We start from the raw sequence: 19,291 nt of genomic DNA, 5'->3' as shown, positions 1-19,291 counted from the left end.
TACGTTGATTGAGGGCTCTGGGGTGGCCACTTGTAGCAAACCATTGCACAATTGAGCCTACGGTTGGGTGGAGAGTCATCCCTAAAACCTTTTTTTCATCTGGAAAACATTGAACATAGGTAATATAGGTATGTGCTTATTTGTTGATTCTGATTTTAATTAGGAAATTAATTTTATATTTACCTTGGAATGTTACAGGTCATCCCACCATTTGTTATAAATAGAACCTCATAACTCATGGAAAAGACTTTTGGGAGGCAATATTTTTGCAAGCCTTAGGATTAGAGAAGTCTTGGGAGTATTTTACCGAGTCTTGGCTTCTCCACAATGTAGAGCCAATATACTTCTTTAGACGACGATGTGTTCTTGACTATAAAGTGCTACTATTGGGATAGTGGCTAACAATGGTGTATGTATGCATGAAATTTTCACTTATAATAATATAATTGAGCTAACACGTTTTCATGCATATGTCATTATTTTACTTGGACTATTTTGGTTCCTTTAGAAATGTATATATTTTTAACTCATGAATTTTCTTATGTACTATATTGTATGCAATTGTATGAATCTTTCTGAAGGTGTGTTGTTGGATTAACCCGTCACTTTGGTTTGTGGGCTATTCCACCTTCCATCTTGTGATGTCATTACACTCATGTGTTTGTTGCAAGATGTGTACTATTATAGGCTTCTAAGGGACACACTTTATTTTCCCCTCCATGTGTTAGAAAGCCCATTTATCTCACTTGATTTCCTGCAAGGTGACACACTTGCTTCTGACCAAAGTCATCTTACTTATCTCTACACACTACTGCGGTCAAGGAACTACATTAAAATCCACTACTGCGAGTCCTACTCCAAGCAGTCTCAGGTCTAGTTGGCACTTCTTATCGGGGAGATCCCCTTGAATGTTAGCGGGTCCAACAAGTCAACAAGGTTGCAGATAGATCCTATACAATTGCATAGATAAGAAAAATCTGAAGGGAAAATTCTCTCAAAAATCAAGCCCATATGAAGTGTAAAAATGTTACGAAGATAATCTTAACATTTGATAACTCGTTTGATATGTTGGTGAGATTCATGCTTCCATATTGTTAGGATGAGCATGAAAATTTTCTCCCTCATGAAGTGTCTATGAATTATTTGGTGGTTGCAAAGAATAAGTCTAACAAGATTGCAGGTTTATCAGGTTTCCTAAAGGGTCAAAATATTTTCATTTATCTACAACAAGACTTCCACATGTTGTATAAATAAAAACCTTATTTTGGCAAAGTCAAATTATAAAAAATACAAAAATTTGGATATATCTTATAAATAAATGGTAACTTACCCATATACTGATCAAGTATAGTTGTAAAAGTATATAAATCTAATAGCGTAGAATGTCAATGCAACACATTTGATCGAACATAGATCAAGTGGAACCAAGATGCAACAACTTCCAAGACTTTTTTTTAAATTTTTCTTAAAATTTTTAAATTTCTGTTTATGAGAAAAAAATGAATGCAGTTATTTTGATGGGACTTGTTAAAGTTTTGTTAAAGGATAGTTAGTATTGATGGATAAATAGTTTTTTTAGCTACATTAGTAATTGGAAAGACAATTTTTGACTTGGGAAATAAAAGTCCAAAAAGAACCACTGAGAAAGGGTTAAGAGATTTGGAGATTTTGTAATTGTGCAACATAATTACCATTTTTCGAAGATATGTTAATGCAAATCATTTTTTACTCTAGTTTTGAGTCGAGTTATAGTCTATTTCATTCTTCCTTGTTCATTAATGTTCGATAAAAAGTTTTTCCTCCACTAAAATTAATATATGTAGTAGTAGGATTCCTTGAATTATAATTATAGATTTTCTTATGCGATTTTTTGTTTTAGTTGTTATGTGTAGTTTAATAGAGTACCTTGATGTGTGCTTCATAATTTTTAGGAAATTCAATCATATATCCTCTATTTTCTAGTTCCATCCAATCTTTCATTCTCGGGGTTTAAAGCTGGAATTATGTTTTGATCAAGTTATTAAAACCTTGCTTCTTCTACTTTTCTTCTTTTCATTATAATAAATTTGAGGCCAGCAATGCCCAAAATTGGGCATTTTGGTCATAACTAATGAATTTCTAAGTGAATTATTCATTCCACTTTTTAATAGTCTAATCAACAACCAATATTTAAAATATTTATGGAGTTTTGATATGATTAATTGGGCATTGACTCCCTACAACCAAGAGTTTTCTCCAGGGTTACAACAAGACAAATGGTAAAGTATTCTATAAGATAGGCACATGAGTGTGATAGACGCAAAAGTGGAAGTGGGGCCATCAAGCAAGCATGTACATAAGAACATGTGTGAATTCCTTGGAATGTAGAAGCATTCTTAGGAAAAAAAATCTTAGGAAGGCTCAAGCTACCAACTAGGACACCTTCTAGGTCACTAGCTCAACATGGATCAAGAATGCACACAGGCTCTAAGGAATGCACATGCATTATTAGGATCACACATGTTTTCATAAGAAAACACACATAAAAGGAATGCAGACACACTGTTAGCAACAAGCATGCATTCATACAAATATTTTTTATGCACTAATAGCCCCATTTTTTACCATATTAGGATTGCACAACAATTTTGTAGGAGATATTGGGAAAAAAATAATTTCAAATCTACATCAACTGCTAAATCAACACCATAAATCATTTACGGATTTTAGCTAAGCATTCTAATGTTTTTTCTTAATCTTTTTTTAAAATTCAAAACAAATACCTAAATAATGTGTTAGAAACAAGTGACACCATGTCACTACTAAAGGGGGGGTGAATAAGTTGTGTGACCAAATTATACAACTCTTCACAATTTATATTTAAATCACTTTTGCAACTACTCATGTAATCAACATCATAACTCAATCATGTAAAACATAACATCACAACTTTTATCTCTTTGGAAAACACTACCTTCAACTTGATTACATCATTGCCCCACCAGCTAATACTTGTAGGTTATCAGCTTCCTTTGAAAGAAACTTCTACCCTTGCTCATTTATCAACATTCACTAAAAGGGACTACTTCCCTTATTCCTTTATCATCTTTCATAGAAAGGGACCCTTGCCCCTGCTTGTTTGCCAGCTGCTATAGAAAGGGACTCATGACCCCACTCATTTATCAACTTTCACCACTGAAAGGGACTCTTTCCCGTACTCATTTATTGGCCACCGCTGGAAGGGACTTTCTCATAAAATGAAAGCTACTACTTTATAGCCTTGTTCATCCATTTTTCATCCATTTTCAAAGTAGAGCCAATAGGTCACTTCTTTCATAAATAAATAGATGACTCACTTCAACTACTCGCCAAAGCCACCATTAAAACACCTTTAGCAATTTCATGATTACTGAACGAATGGGAAACTATATCAACAACATCAACCTTTTGCAATTTTCTTATAAGAGCATAAAATCTTTTTTATCAAAATACCATTCAAACAATATCACCAATTCCACTTCCTTAGATATCAATTATTATTTCTAATTCACCCTTGATGCATACTCGCGTTATGCATTAGGTTGAACCAACAACCTCTCACACACCTCTGCCAACCAACAAGTTTACACTCTTGCACACTCCTTCACTTTGCAAATTAGATTATGCTTATAAAGGAATTTGGACTAATATTTTTGGTTTGGAAATTTATTTAACTAGGTTTTTAATGATTTCACAATTTTTTTTTTGTCATTATCTTGCTTCAACTAACTCTTATAAATATACTCTTTAAGTCGACAAACTATACTCTGCTATTTCCCTTAGAAGAATTGAGTTAAACTATTGTTTTCCTCAATTTTAGTGAGTTATAGGATTTAACATAGGTTCTTTTACTTTTAGCGAGCTCCATCTTTGGTTGAAAATCCAAGTTTACCTCTAAACTCATCCATGTTTCCATAATTCTTCCAACTTTTTCATGCGTTCATTATTAAACACTAGTGCTCTATTGTTATGCTTGTAATAAATGCCAAATTTCAAAGTTGCTAACTCATTTCATGTCAAATCTCGAAGGCTTTAAATAAAAATGTTGATATCTATATATATATATTTGCCGTATGCTTCGCAGACCCATTTTACCTTAATCCCTGACTATTATAATGAAGACTATAGATTTGCTCTATTTCTTGAGCACTTTCATATAAAAAAATTGCATAACACCTTCCGTTATCCCCTAGTTCTTTTCATGCATTAAAATGCCACAAAAACCATGACCTGTGAGAAATATTTATTAGTTTAGGGAACATTAATCGTAAGAAATATTTCTACCTCTCGAGCCCGTCATCTTGATCATTTTTCCTTACACGCCTTTCTTTTCCCTTCTGTGATAAAGCCTCCCAGGTTTACGTCATCAACTTGAGGCTTCCCTGCACCCATTTCTCGTTGGTCCTACACTAGCTGAATGTACTTAAACCATGTCCTCATGCTACATTAGCACTGTAATCCTCCTTTATTCTCACTTTTTTTTACCTTTGGGGTCTAGGTACCAGGATGAGTTATCCTAGTGGGTACCACCCCTATGCTCGTGGACCATTCAAAATCTAGTTGGGTCGAGCTATCTACCACATGCGCCAGATGCCAAGTCAACTGACATCACCTTCTTGTGCATGAATCAAAACCTTCTTGGTAACCCCTTCTAGGTTGTCATCTTGCTGATGTCACTAATGCCACATGGTGTCATCTGAATGAGAACATATGTCTATCAGATTTGGCCCACTAGGCCACCCAAAAATACTGAATATTCCTTCCATGTGTCTTTTTTATGTATGTCACATTATATCATCATCCACCTATGTATATTAAGCTGTCTATGTGGGTCAATCATATTGTTCCATCATGACCATTTATTTAACGCTGAACTACACTCCACGCTAGACCGACTACATTTCTATTGGGATTTACTTTTGATGCACCTTGCCATGCTAGCCTATGATTAATTATCCTAGGACATCACTTTCTGCGTGCACTATGTTACTTCTGGGGTAGCTTTCCTAGGCTTATTTGTATAGTGGGTATTTACAGTTTTAGAACTCCACCAATGATATATCCTTTCCACTATTTTTGTCGGACTACCTCTATTCATGCTAATTTCATCCATGGTGCTCCCTTAAGCACACCTTTTTTTCTCTTCTTGGGATAACTCCCTCAAGATTACATGTCATATGGTCTCCACCGAGAGCCAATATAAGTGCTTTTGTTGCACTATTTGTAGAGTCACATTCGCTTTCATGTGAAAGCTCGAATGCTTTAAATAAAAATATATATATATATATATATATATATATATGACATATGACATATGCTTCGCAATCCCATTTTAGATTTGAGCCCTGAGGGTTGTAATGAAGACTATAGATTTATTCCAGGCATTGAGCGCTTTTATATAAAACACTGCATAACGTCTTCTATCGGCCCCTCATTCTTTTAACACATGAAAATGCCACAAAAACCATGACCTATGAGAAATCTTTATTAGTTTATGGAACATCACTTGTCATAAATATTTCTTCCTCCTAGGCCCATCATCCCGACCATTTTTCCTTATGTGCCTTTCTTTTCCCTTCTGGGATAGAGCCTTCCGAGTTTAAATTATCAATGTGAGGCTGCTTTATGCCTATTTCTTGTTGGTGCTTCACTGGATGAATGTACTTAAACCATGTCCTTGTGCTACATCAGCCATGTAATCAACCTTTATGCTCAATTTTTTTTCCTCAGGGGGTCTGGCACCAGATGAGTTGTCTTGGTAGATACCACCCCTATGCTCTTGGACCATTCAAAGTCTAGTTGGGTCGAGCTATCTACCACATGCGTCTGATGCCAAGTCAACCCACAACATCTTCTTGTGCATGACCCAAAACCTTCTTGGTAACCCCTTCTGGGTTGTCATCATGCTGATCTCACCAATGCCACGTGGTGTCATCTGAATGGGGACATATGTCTCTTAGATTTATCCCACTAGGCCACCGAAAACCACTGAATCTTCCTACCATTTGTCTTTTGTACCTATGTCCCATTGATATCATCATCCACCTATGTTTCTTATGCTGTCTATCTCGGCCAATCATATTGTGTCATCTATCTTCGAGTGAGGAGATAGAAAGTGGTCTGGGGCTTTGTGTTTTGCATTAAATACCTTTGTATAGTTTATAAGGATCATGACAATTTATTTAATGCTGCACTACGCTCCACACTAGATCAACTATAATTCTATTGGGATTTTCTTTTGATTAATTATCCTAGGACATCACTTTTTGCATGCACTATGTTACCTTTGGGGTAGCCTTCCTAGGCTTAGTTGTATAGTGGGGATTTCTATCTTTAAAACTCCACCAATGATAAAGCCTTTCCACTATTGTTGTCATACTACCTTTATCTATGCTAATCTCATCCATGGTGCTCCCTTATTCATAGCTGTTTGCTCTTCCGAGAGTGACTCCCCTGGGATTACTATTAGGCCCATGTTTTGTCTTAATTTAGATCACCTTTTACTCGAAACTCCTCATGCTTTTATTTAGTTTGAATGGTTATTGTCGCAAGGATTTACTATTTCCCTTGTTTTAAAAGAATTTAAACATGATTAATAATAATTTGTGTGTTTGGGTTTAAAACTGAGTTGATCTTGTTTTATACATATGCTAACAATCCTTCGTCATGCATTCACCTTCCTTTAAAATGCAACAGATTCTTGTATCAGGATTCCCACACAATTTTCTGTTGGCTTCCTGCACTCTAAAGAGTTCTTGGACTACACTCACGTTCCTACACTGGAGTCAAGGAATGCGTAGATTATGTTAATCATTCAAATCTGGGTACCTTGATCTTGTGTATAGTTCCTGTTCCAGTGTTACATCAATTCTCAGTTGGGTTTCATGGATCCAATGATTGTGCGCTGCTATTCTTATTGCTTCACCAAAACATAATGCATATATGGAGATGTTGAAATTGAAGAGGAGCACGTTTACGTAGATACAAACGTCTCAGCCTCACCATTGAGATTCGAACTACATTCATGTCTGAAGCCCTCAGAGAACGCAGAGAATGAAAATCGAGTGAGGGTCTATGTGGATGGAATTTACGATCTGTTTCATTTTGTACACGTGCACACCTTTGAATAGGCCAAGAAAGCATTTCCCAATAAATATCTTCTTTTTGGTATCTATATAGGGGGGAAACTATGATGACAGAGGTTGAACGCTATGAATCTCTTTGCCATTATAGATGGGTTGATGAGGTTATCCCAGATTCTTCATGGGTGATCACTCCAGATTTCCTTGATAAATATCAAATTGAATATGTAGCTCATGATGCGCTTCCCTATGTTGATGCAAGTGGAGCTGGCAAGGATTTGTATAAATATGTAAAATCCACAGGAAAATTTAAGGAAACAAAGTGGACTCAGGGCATCTCAAAGTCAAACATCATAATGCAGATACTTAAAGACTACAACCAATATGTGATGCACAACCTAGCACGTGGTTACAGAAGGAAGGAACTCGGAGTTAGCTATGTGAATGTTGGACACCTAATCCTCAATGGGTTAGTGTGGAAGTCGAATGGACAAAAGCAGTCCAAGAGACCTTGGGATCTGAAACCCAAGAGTCACATAATGTACTATAAATGTATATCTCATGTTAATAAAAAATGAATTGCATGTTTTATCTTTCATATTCTCTTGCTGTCCATGTGTGTTTAACATGGTCTCAGAGCAGGCATATTCCTGCCCTGCATAATTAATTTGAGCCATTTTTTTTATGGCCTTTCCGTGCAGTTTATTTCTACCATGAAATTCATGAATATTTCTTCAACTCAATTTTAACTGCAACCTGATTATACTGCTGCTGGTGTCTGTTGTCCATAAAATTTGCTGCCCCTCTCTCTGACTGTTCAGATCTCCGACTGTCATAAACGTTTAAAAAGGGCGTTTTTTGCACCTGCGCCTTCATTTATTATTCTGTGCTCAGATCTGAAATAATCTGCCTCTGCCTTATTCCAGCACTGCCTCATAACGCATCTGTCCATTCTCAGAAGCGCTGTACCTTAAATTTCTTCATGAATAGCACTCGTTCATGACTAACAATGCTGAGTGGTGTATGATGAATCTGCGTTGAAATGGTACTTGAAACGCTGACATGTTGAATGATGAGCCATTTTGATGAACGTCCAGAATCCGCTCCTGTTGAATGCATTACGTCCAAAGTTGAATGCGTTGAATACTTTGAATGGGCTCTGCGGTTTTTGGTATACACCGGTTTTGTATATGATGTGCTGTTGTTGCTTAAAACCTGACATACGTTTGAACCGTGGATGCTTGTGTTACAGTGTGTGGGGTCTGTCATATTCCATTTATCAGGCCTGCGTCTGATATTACCTGCATTCTGAATAATTTCTCATTTGAATCAGTGTGTAGCGGTTTTGGACGGCCATACAGCTCCAGCAAAGTGTATCAGTGCAAGCATTGATGATTTGTTGAACTGCTACCTGATGTATACCTCGATGGGGAAATCCGAATATGGCTTGTATTGCGTGAAGGCATGGATGAAATGGATAGATATATCGATGTTTGCATTAGATTGAGTGGCCTTCATTCTCTGGTTAATGTATTTCAGGTCGCCCGGGGAGTTTCTTTGCAAAATGAGCCCACTTGTTCCCATACTGTTCATGCAATTGAATCAGCAGGCACTCCTCTTCTAGGCTCCATCCTTCTCGCTTAATGTCAGGCTCAAATGTCGATACCAGGTTGTAAATGCTTCGTTGAACAGTTTGAGAATACCTCCGAAACTGGTCGCACAAATAATAGCCGCAGACCCACTGTATTCAATATGATTTAAATATGGAATAAGCACCTCTTCGCTCGTGTTTTGGTTCCTCCGCGCCCTGAATTTAACCACATCGCATTCCAAATCAGGTTTTCGTCCTTCTCTTAATCGGATTATTCAGGAGAAAGAAATCGGATTATTCTCTTAATCTCTTATTTAGGAGTTCGATCAACGGCAGCAATAAAATGCAAGCAAAACAGATCCCCATTTGAACAGCGCACCATAACAGCATTCACACTCCATTTTTGGTGCCCTTACTCCATCAGTTTCAAATTCTTGTGCGGCGCTTTCTGCTTTAAAAATCTTTGGAATCACGTTTATGCAGTTAAGTCTCGTGTAAAGTAAATTGATGACCACAATTTGTCTGCTTTTAAAAGCTCAGACATGGTATCTGGTTCCGTTGCCCACATTCCAGTTGACATAATTAAATGTTGTGTTGAATGGTAGCGCAGCGGAGGTGTGATATGAACGCTTGAATTTACTGTGCGGTGTTACATTGAACGCTTCCTCTGATTTTCTCTGATCTCCCATGCGGTGGTAGACTGGTGTATTGTGTGATTATTGAATCTGTGGAGCGCTCCTTTTTGAACACTGCCTACTCTGTCTGAAGGGTTGTTGATTCTCATGTAAAGGAAATAACATCCACCTATCTGCCTAACAGGATAGGTCCCAAGCTCCTTTGTTTGCATTATATGTGTTCTGAATGCATCCACCATATTGCCACCGACATCGTCGCGATAGAGGCGATTGATGAGAACGTCGCCTCGAATCAAGAGATTTACACTTTCCACAATATCAAGAAAAACCTCATTCTTTTTGTAAACTAGGCCTTCCCGCCGCCAACCGACAGCACCTGTAGCTTGCAATGTAGCATTGGGTACGAGTTTGTCTGGTTGCTTGGATGAGAAAGGAGACTGAACCCCTTCTTGTGTGATGTAAAGCTTCAAAATCTCAGGAGAAAGATTTTGTGGGTAGCCAAAGTCCATGATCTCATCAAGAAGCTCGTAAATTAGCACAAAATTATTCTGGATGGCATCTTCATCGAATGCACCACCAAAGTAGGATTTGAACAGCGCCACTGCCTCAACCACAAACTTTAAGGCACAGGCTGCATTAGCATTGCTACTGACAGCAATCACAATATAGACATTGCTGATTAAAATAGGAGCAAAGGAGTTCCGGATGCCTGGAAGACCGAATTCCTCATCATTTTAGGAGGCTGAGATTTATTGGGGATCATTTGTACCACTGCTAAAAGATCAAGGGCGCATTCAGTAAGGACAAGTCCAAGCCTTTCATTCATTAAAATAATGTTAAATTGAATATTAAAACATGGTTACATTGTTTCATTGAATTTTGGTCATATATGAATGATGTTTATTGGGTTGATGAGCATCTGAATGATTTGAGTCATTGGGTTTAAGAAGTTATGAATTTTCCTATTGAGATAATTCCATATATGATGGCTTTTAATGAAAGTAATAAACCAATGGTGAATGATTTTGAACCACATGAAAGATAAGCTTCCGCATGCAAATGGTACAGTTGTGAAATTTCCAGCTATTGAGGTTTTTGATTTGGGTAAAAAGCTGAGATGCATGTTACTAGTCCGTTTTAAAGAACCTGGATTCTGGGAACTTGTTGCTGATGCTGATTTGAAAGTGAAGGAGTACTTGAAGGATCCAAGCAAGTTTGCAGTTGCTGCTGCTCTAGTGTAGCATTGTATTTAAAACTCATTATAGTGCATTGATTCCTTGATTCCACTGCTGCATAAAGAGTTTGGTGGGCTGATTGTAATCTTTTATGGAGAAAAGTTTTGTCGGTTGTTTTGTCAGAACATAATGCTGGTCATGAGTAAACTCTTACTTTCATGTAATGGATTGTAATCGGTGCTTGCTAGTTGAACTCTGATCATTTGTTGCACATGTATAAAGGATATTGCTATGTACTGTGAGTAGGTATTACTTTTCTGCACTGAGTAGTAGTTGTAAGGTGTAAATCTGACATTGAAAAAAAAAATAAAAAAAAATGGCTAGAATCAGTGAAGTATTACAGTTCCTTAAAACTCTAATATTATCTACTGTTGATGACACATTACAAATCAGCAAAGGATCTCTCTCAGAAATTCAGACATGTCTACAAAATGCACAGGAAAAGATCGATTTTTTGCAGCTTGAATCACAGCTACAACAAAAAGAGCTACAACAAAAAGAGCTACATCAAAATAGACACCATTCTGAACTTGTTTTTGTTCAGAATATTGAGACAACCACCCATCAGCAGCATGTTAATAATGTTACAGTTCATTCAAATAAAGCAGCAGTTGTATATCCAGATGCAGAAACTCAGTCTGCACTTCCCAAGCCCATCATCAGACCTTGGGAACAGCTTGTCCACAACAAGCACAAAACTGGTCTTGGATATGACAAGGACTTGTCCTTTCATATTCCAAACTATGCCAAGCCCATTCAGTTTCAGAGTGCTGGATTCATTCATAACAGTTCATTTTCTCCTCATGACAGTTCACCTCCAGCTGTTCCAGATTCTACTCCTCTTCCACCGCAACAACAACAACAACAACAGATCGTAAAATGCCAACACTGTGACCGAGTTGGCCATTTGAAAGATCACTGTTTTGATCTTCATCCATGTAAGCATTGTCATAAAACCAGCCATTCTTCACACAGATGCTTCAAAAACAAACGTCCTGCAAGAACAAAGATTCACCTTGGATGGATTGCTTCTTGGCAATGGGCATCAACAACCAAGAAGATATTCCAAACACATGTCAGAACTTGTTCCAGAGTATTGAACAGTCTTGCAGTTGAGTTTTCTCCATCTTCTCACCTTGTATTTGACAGGGGGGAAATGATGGTCATCTACAAGCTTCAAAGTCACATCAAGCGAGCCTGAGCCACAACCTGCCACACCAGTTTCAGAGTTGTAGCCAGAGACAAAGATGCCTGAACATGCCTTCAGTTGGCAATCTGGGACACTTTCTCTAGCAGAAGACTTCATCTTCTTGCCAGTTTTGAAAGAGTTCCGGGAACAAAATTGAGAACACTTCCTCTAGCAGAAGACACCAGCTTCTTGCCAGCTTTGGAAGAGTTCTAGGAATTGCATTAAGCATTCCAGAGTTGTTGGTCATCCTTAAACCATCACAGGTTGAGACTTCCCTTTTCAGGTTGAAGTTTTACCTTTTATGTGGGGTGAGACCTCCCTTTTATGGTTGAAGGTTTCCCTCTTTAAAACAATAGGATCACTTCCTCTAGCAGAAAACTTCAGTTTCTTGCCAGTTTTGGAAGAGTTCTGGGAACTGCACTAAGCGTTCCAGTGTTGGTGGTCATCCTTAAACCACAGCCCTTTATACCAACATTTGATAGAGCACATTCAGCCTAGTGATGCCATGCATTTTTTGCACATTTTGTATTACAGCTCTCTTCTTGGACTCATACATAACCCTTCGGATTAAGGGGGGGAATGTTGGACACCTAATCCTCAATGGGTTAGTGTGGAAGTCGAATGGACAAAAGCAGTCCAAGAGACCTTGGGATCTGAAACCCAAGAGTCACATAATGTACTATAAATGTATATCTCATGTTAATAAAAAATGAATTGCATGTTTTATCTTTCATATTCTCTTGTTGTCCATGTGTGTTTAACAGTGAAGGAAAATAAACTGAGAGTTAACATGGGCATAAGTAAAGTGCGTCAAGAAAAGAAGGAAAAACAAGACCGTGTGGGTGAAATGTTCTGACACCAAAAAGGATGAGGCAAATGTGTGGCATCACGGTAGTCAAACTATTTCTAGAAGGCACACAGATTAATAGCACCATGATATGCCCATGGATACGATGGCGAGGGCTCGATATTGAATACTAAATTTTTTATTTGTATGGAACCTCATATTGATGAGAATCTAGTCAAATACGTAGAATCCTTATTTTGTCTAGGAATCTGTTCGCGATTCTGAATTTGTATGCGTGTTTAACCTCTGATCCAGAGAATTAGGAGAAACTGTTGTTATAAATATTAAGATCTTGTATTGTAGAGGGGGGACGGAGAGAAAAAATATTAAATTTTAGAACTGTATTTTAGCAAACAAAGGTCGATTCTATTAGGAAGGAGGGGAGGAGACGGTCCCAATGTAGCATTACGCAAGCATAGTCATCTGTGGATTGCTCCCCCTATTTACTGGAGTCTGATCCTTGCCTACATGATGTAAATACTACATTTCAAAGATTAATCAACGAATTCCAAGCTATGTTCTATTTAATAATTTTATGCGTTTTATGATTTTAATCTTTGTGTGAACCAGGTCATTGATAGGGGATGTGAGTTCGCTAGGTTAGCCGCAAGACCAGCTCGACACCACTTTGAATATTTCGGGATTAGGTTTGATTGTGTTTAAATTTTCATTTGATGTGTGGGGAATGTGTGGAAGATGAGATTATAATATTTAATTCTTTTCAGACTCTTTCCTTATTTAAACTTGACGATTTGATTTATTGCGTGAATATGTGTTCTTGCAATTTATAAAGGTTTCTTGATATCGAATACTAGTTCAGATTGTGTGTCATGCTATGTCCCTGTAGTTGTTATGTGTTAAAAAGGTCGGCTTATGCATTTGATACCCTGCCTCCATAAGTTTCTAATGCGCAATTCAAATTCTTTAAACTGGTCCAGAACCAACAGGTTTATGCTCCAGAATATGAGATTGGTTTCTCTCTTTCTGAGTAATTATGGTTTTGGAGGTATCAAAATATTTATTAAATCTTAAATGGCTATGCTTACAGAGGTTTCATATCATTTAGAAGTAGATATCTCATGTACATTTCTGTCATTCAAAATTGTGATTCCTGTGTATTGCAAAGTCGACATTGATGAAAGGAAACTACATTATGTTTGAAATCGACAATGTTTCTTCCCCATTGTAGTTTCCTTTAGACTTCTGGTCAGCTTCCCAAGATTTATTTTTAGGTACAAATAAGATGAGATAATTTATATTAAATCAATTCATTTCACATATTTGTTTACACAGTAAATTTACTTGCCAAGGTTTGCCAATGCTTTCAGGTTGTAATCTTTTGAAAAGGAGTTTTCGTTACATAGATATAGATGCGGCAAAATTAGTGCAGTCTTGTTATTTTTCTTTGCACAAGTAATGGTTTTTAATTTCTCTTGAATTTATTCTAGCATTCACAGTCTTCCTTTTTGATGTTCTTCCAGAATTGCTTGGTTTCCAGTTAGGATTTACCTTCTGTATGCCCATAATTAGGATTTCCTTTCACAATTGCTAATAGTGCAGGATTGCCTTTTATTTTTTGAATGATTTCAATTGTTAGGATTGGTTCTTTCTCAAATTTCCTTTGAAGTGCAATATTCCATTTAACTTGTTGAGATTAATGCACAAGTTAGACTATAATTATATTTGTAGGTTGTGACAGGCTCTCTTTGGCACTTCTGGAGTTGTGCCTCGAAGTTCACAAAATCCCAAATTGACAATTAAATGTTGATACATTAATATTCCCTATACTTCACCCAGCATTTTGGCACCGTTGCCGAGGATGCTCTTAGGGGATTGACCTTGGTAGCATGTTGCATTTGGATTTTTCCTTCACCTAGTTTCTCTCGCAATTTTATGTTCTTTGAATTTATTTCTTTCCTGCATATATTTGTTGCTTTAAGGTTTTTCATTTTCTATGGTGTTGTAAGAACACCCCCCCCCCCCTCCTATATATATATATATATATATATATATATATATATATATATATATATATATATATATATATATATATATATATATATATATATATATATACATACACTATTCATGTGATAACAAATGTACCAGTTGGCTTGTTGAAAACAGGAAAATGGTATTTTGAGGAGTCATTCAATGAGGACTTTTGATGTTGCTACAAAGACATACAACTCATCCAATGAAGAATTAACAAGTACACAATTTAATATTTTTCTTGAACATAAAAATAATATATTAAATCTTTGATTTCAAAATTGGATGATTTGCAGGAGGAATGGAAGAAAGATGACGAACCATTGCTTATCTTTTGCACCAACTGTAGAAAGAAACACTTCCTTGGAAAGTGTCCACTTAGTAGCTGGAATGTTTGCAAAATGTGTGAAGAGGATCATTTAATAGAACTTTTCCCATCACTACCAAGGTTACTAAAGGTACCTAGTAAATTAGGTAAGGAATCGAATAAACTACCAGGTATAACTCAAAACCCATCCCCATTTGCTACTTGGAATAATTTTTATTATCCTGAGCAAGTTCCTCAACATGTTTATAATCCTGCAATTTCATGGGAAAATTTATGTCCTCCAAATGAATACCTTACTTCGTGGCCACAATGGCCCTCTCCTTGTTCCTCATCCTCGGGCCAGATATCCCCATGGCCTCAAGAATGGTTTGGATCCTTTTGTGTAGGGCAATATCCCATGCAAATTCAATTAGATGAGCATCAAAAACAACCATAGTTTCTTTCCAATGCATTACCAAGTCATGCTCCTCCATGGTCCTAGCTGCATATGTAACCTTAAACTAATCCTAGTCCATACCCTAATCCATACTCTAGACCTAACCCTTGCCCATACCCTAATCCAAAACCTAGAACTAGCCCTAGCCCACAGCCTAATCCTAATCCAAATCTAAATCTTAGTCCATGACTTAAATAAAACCCTAACCCAAACCATATCCTAAACCCATAGTTAAGCCATCATGTTGCACAACAATTTGAAACACCTATTATTCCCGCTGATTCCCATATTGAACAAAATGTTACACCTTCCATGTTGGGAAACGGAATGAATTTGGAAACTTCGCCCATTAGCACAGAACATTCACCCTGGGAAGATATAATTCAAAGACCACTAGAGGAGCAATATTTCATTGGAACTTGTTCTAAAAATGTTGTTGAAGCTCAAACACCTAGAATTTCCCTTAACCATTCTTGTCAATTTGAAATGAAAATATTTGAGCCCGAACTTGAGGGATTTATCTTTTGTCTTTCACCAGATCCCTTGTGCCTCCAGGAGAGTGACTATCAAACTGTGGAAAGTCGACATCAGTTGGAGAATCATAAATATGTGGATTCCATTGAATCCTAGTTTCAAGCAGTCATTAGCCCACCTTATTTCCTCATCATTAGGAAATTCTTGGTACCATGTCAATTAAAGCAACTGGTTTCTCATACTTTCGTACATCTTGAAGTTTATTCTTTAAAACTAAGTGTGAGTATATTCAACATTCTATTACGCACATGACTATATTGGAAGTAAGCCTACAGTTAAAGGTGGTATTTCTGTCTTCAAAATAGGGTAGGGTAATACAAGAGTAATGAATAAATATGTATAACGACACTTGAGACTATGATTCCCTAAAAGCACAATTTTTAAAATTTCTATTATTATGCACTGTCGTGGTAAGACTTGTCAGAAGAACTTCACACTTAAATGCCTCGTATTTTATAAAGTGACTTTTATTATTGATGAATATGTCAGTGAAGGGTATTTTTATAAGTTACATGTAATGCTTTTCTCATATTCTAATAAATTATGATCCACAAAAACTTTTCAAGTCCCTCTTCGAAGGGATTGATTAAAAACGCCCTATGGTGGACGACGCCTACAAAACTATACCAAGATTTCATAAGATCCCTGGCATGGCCAACTTGAGAAATCTTTTTAGTCATTATCTGAGATGCTTTTTTAATAAGTCTTTAGGGTAGCACAACCAACTAGTAAAGAGTAGTAATTAAAAAAAATTCACACCATCCTACACTCTTAAGGAGTAGATTTGCTTCCCCACATATTAAGTAACCTATCTGAGGTTAATCATAACCAGAGTTTTTTCTAAAAACATAAACAGATTAATTGAGGGACAAGTGATCTCATTTTGAGACAACCTACTATGATCATGGGTCCTAAAGAGAATGACATTACCGCTACTGGTCACCAAGCCAGGGTAATGGATTTCAGCTGAAAAAGATGGAATACAAGAGGTATCATCACGAGCCGATTTGTTCATTCTTGTTAGCGCTTGTGAATGGCATTGTTGTTAGCCAGTTACCAAACCAGGATAATGACCTTCAATTAATTTCTAAAAAAGGGAAAAAGAAAATTCTCTTCAATGACTCTGAATCTATATCTAATAGGTGGGACACAAGCATTTCATGGGGTTAAAATACATCCATGTCGAGGCTATAGATGCTTGCTGGCAGCAAGGCCATGCCTTTGGTATTAAAGTTAATTTTACACTATGATTTACTTGGTTTTTTTGTCTTTCCTTGAATTCATTATCATATATCTTTAAGAATGGCTTTAAAATCCTTCTGGTGTTATGACTTGGAGTTCTACCTTTTTGGAATGATTTTTTTATGGATGTGGGACCCTTAGTGCACGTAATTCACTATGCCCAGACAAGAAGAGCTTCAATTATACATGGATAATGGTAAGATGGTCACTATGGGAAGGTATTATTATGTCTAATTTTGAATCATGTCACTCATATTTACAATGAGGATATTAAAGTGAAACATCTGATCAAGGATGCCTTCGAGATATTTTTGGAAATTTTTAAAAGTTTGATATTTTATTCAAGTAATAGCACCATCTATGCAATTTAATTCCTATGATAGCCCTTGTGTTAGATCTCCTTGAAATCAGTCTAAACAAATAAAGAGTTAGAAAACACTCTATTTGTACAATAATCTCTATCTAGCGCAAGGAATTTTGATCACATAGAATTGCAAGAACATCATTATCAATTCCTATAAATGTTTTTGGGAGCAACAATACAACAATTGATTTCCTTCCATGAGGAAATGGAAGATGTTCAACATGGGAGGATGTTAGGCCCCTATTTTGTCTTGCTTTATATCACCTTTTACTCGAAATTCCTCATTATTTCGTTTAGTTTGAATGGTTATTGTCACAAGTATTTACTATTTCCCTTGTTTTAATAGAATTTAAACATAATTAATAATAGTTTGTGTGTTTGCAGGTTTAAAACTGAGTTGATCATGTTTTTATACATATGCAAACAGGCCTTGGTCCTGCATTCACCTTCCTGTACCATGCAACATATTCCTCTATTGGGATTCATGCACCATTTTACGATGGTTTCCTGCACTCTAAAGATTTCTTGGACTACACTCATGTTGTTGCATTGGAGTCAAGGAATGCATAGATTATGTTCATCATTCAAATCCTAGTGCCCTGATCTTGTGTACAGTTCCTGTTCCAATGTTACATCAATTTTGAGTTGGGTTTCATGGATCCAATGATTGTGCAATGTTGTTCTTATTGCTTCACCAGAACACAATGCATATATAGAGATGTTGAAATCGAAGAGGAGCACATTTACAGAGACACAAACATCTCAACCCCACCATTGATATTCGAACCACATCCATGTCTGAAGACCTCAGAGAATGCAAAGACAGAAAATCCAGTGAGGGTCTACACAGATGGACTTTACGATATGTTCTAGTTTGGACAAATGCACGCATTGGAACAGGCCAAGAAAGAATTTCCCAATAGCTATCTTCTTGTTGGTTGTTTTAATGATGTAGTCACTCACAAGTATAAGGGGAAAATTGGGATGATAGAGGCTAAACACTATGAATCTATTTGGCATTGCAGATGGGTTGATGAGGTTATCCTAGATGCTCCATGGGTGATCACTCCAGAGTTCCTTGATAAATATCAAATTGACTATGTAGCTCATGATGTGCTTCCCTATGTTGATGCAAGTGGAGCTGGAAAGGATGTGTATAAATATGTAAAACACATAGGAAAATTTAAGGAAACAAAACAGACTGAGGACATCTCAATGTCAGACATCATAATGCAGATACTTAAAGACTACAACCAATATGTGGTGTGCAACTTGGCACGCAGTTACACAAGGAAGGACCTTGGATTTAGCCATGTGAAGGAAAAGCAATTGAGAGTTAACATGGGCATAAGCAAAGTGCTTCAAAAAGAGAAGGAACAACAAGACCGTGTTGGTGAAAAGTTCTAACACCCAAAAGGATGAGGCAAATGCTTGGCATCATGACAGTCAAATTATTTATGGAAGCCACGAGGATTAATAGCAACGCGATATGCACATGGATACGATGGCGAGGGCTTGATATTGAATACTGAATGTTGTATTTGTATGGAACCTCATATTGATGGTAATCTGGTCACATACACAAACTCCTTATTTTGTCGAAGAATCTATTTGCAACTCTAAATTTGTATGCATGTTTAACCTCCGATCCAGATAATTAGGAGAAATTGTTGTTATAAATATGAAGATATTGTATTAGAGAGTGGTGATGGAGAGACAAAATAATAAATTTTAGAATTACATTTTAGCAAATAGAGGTCGATTCTATTAGGAATGAGGGGAGGAGACAATACCAATG

The 19,291-nt window shown here is 36.8% G+C and overlaps 2 pseudogenes; both read left to right on the top strand.

Annotated features, from left to right (window-relative positions):
* Positions 1-6,705: 6,705 nt before the first annotated feature.
* On the top strand, positions 6,706-12,606 carry LOC149159861 (choline-phosphate cytidylyltransferase 2 pseudogene; annotated as a pseudogene).
* A 5,541-nt stretch (positions 12,607-18,147) lies between these two features.
* On the top strand, positions 18,148-18,900 carry LOC149159860 (choline-phosphate cytidylyltransferase 1 pseudogene; annotated as a pseudogene).
* Positions 18,901-19,291: the final 391 nt, after the last annotated feature.

This window comes from Pinus tabuliformis, chromosome 5_2 (genome assembly GCF_031772625.1).
Source record: "Pinus tabuliformis cultivar Carrire ecotype Pingquan chromosome 5_2, CPIR1, whole genome shotgun sequence".
Taxonomy (NCBI): domain Eukaryota; kingdom Viridiplantae; phylum Streptophyta; class Pinopsida; order Pinales; family Pinaceae; genus Pinus; species Pinus tabuliformis.
Note: the sequence above shows the minus strand (reverse complement) of the source record. Positions and strands in the feature narration are given on the sequence as shown.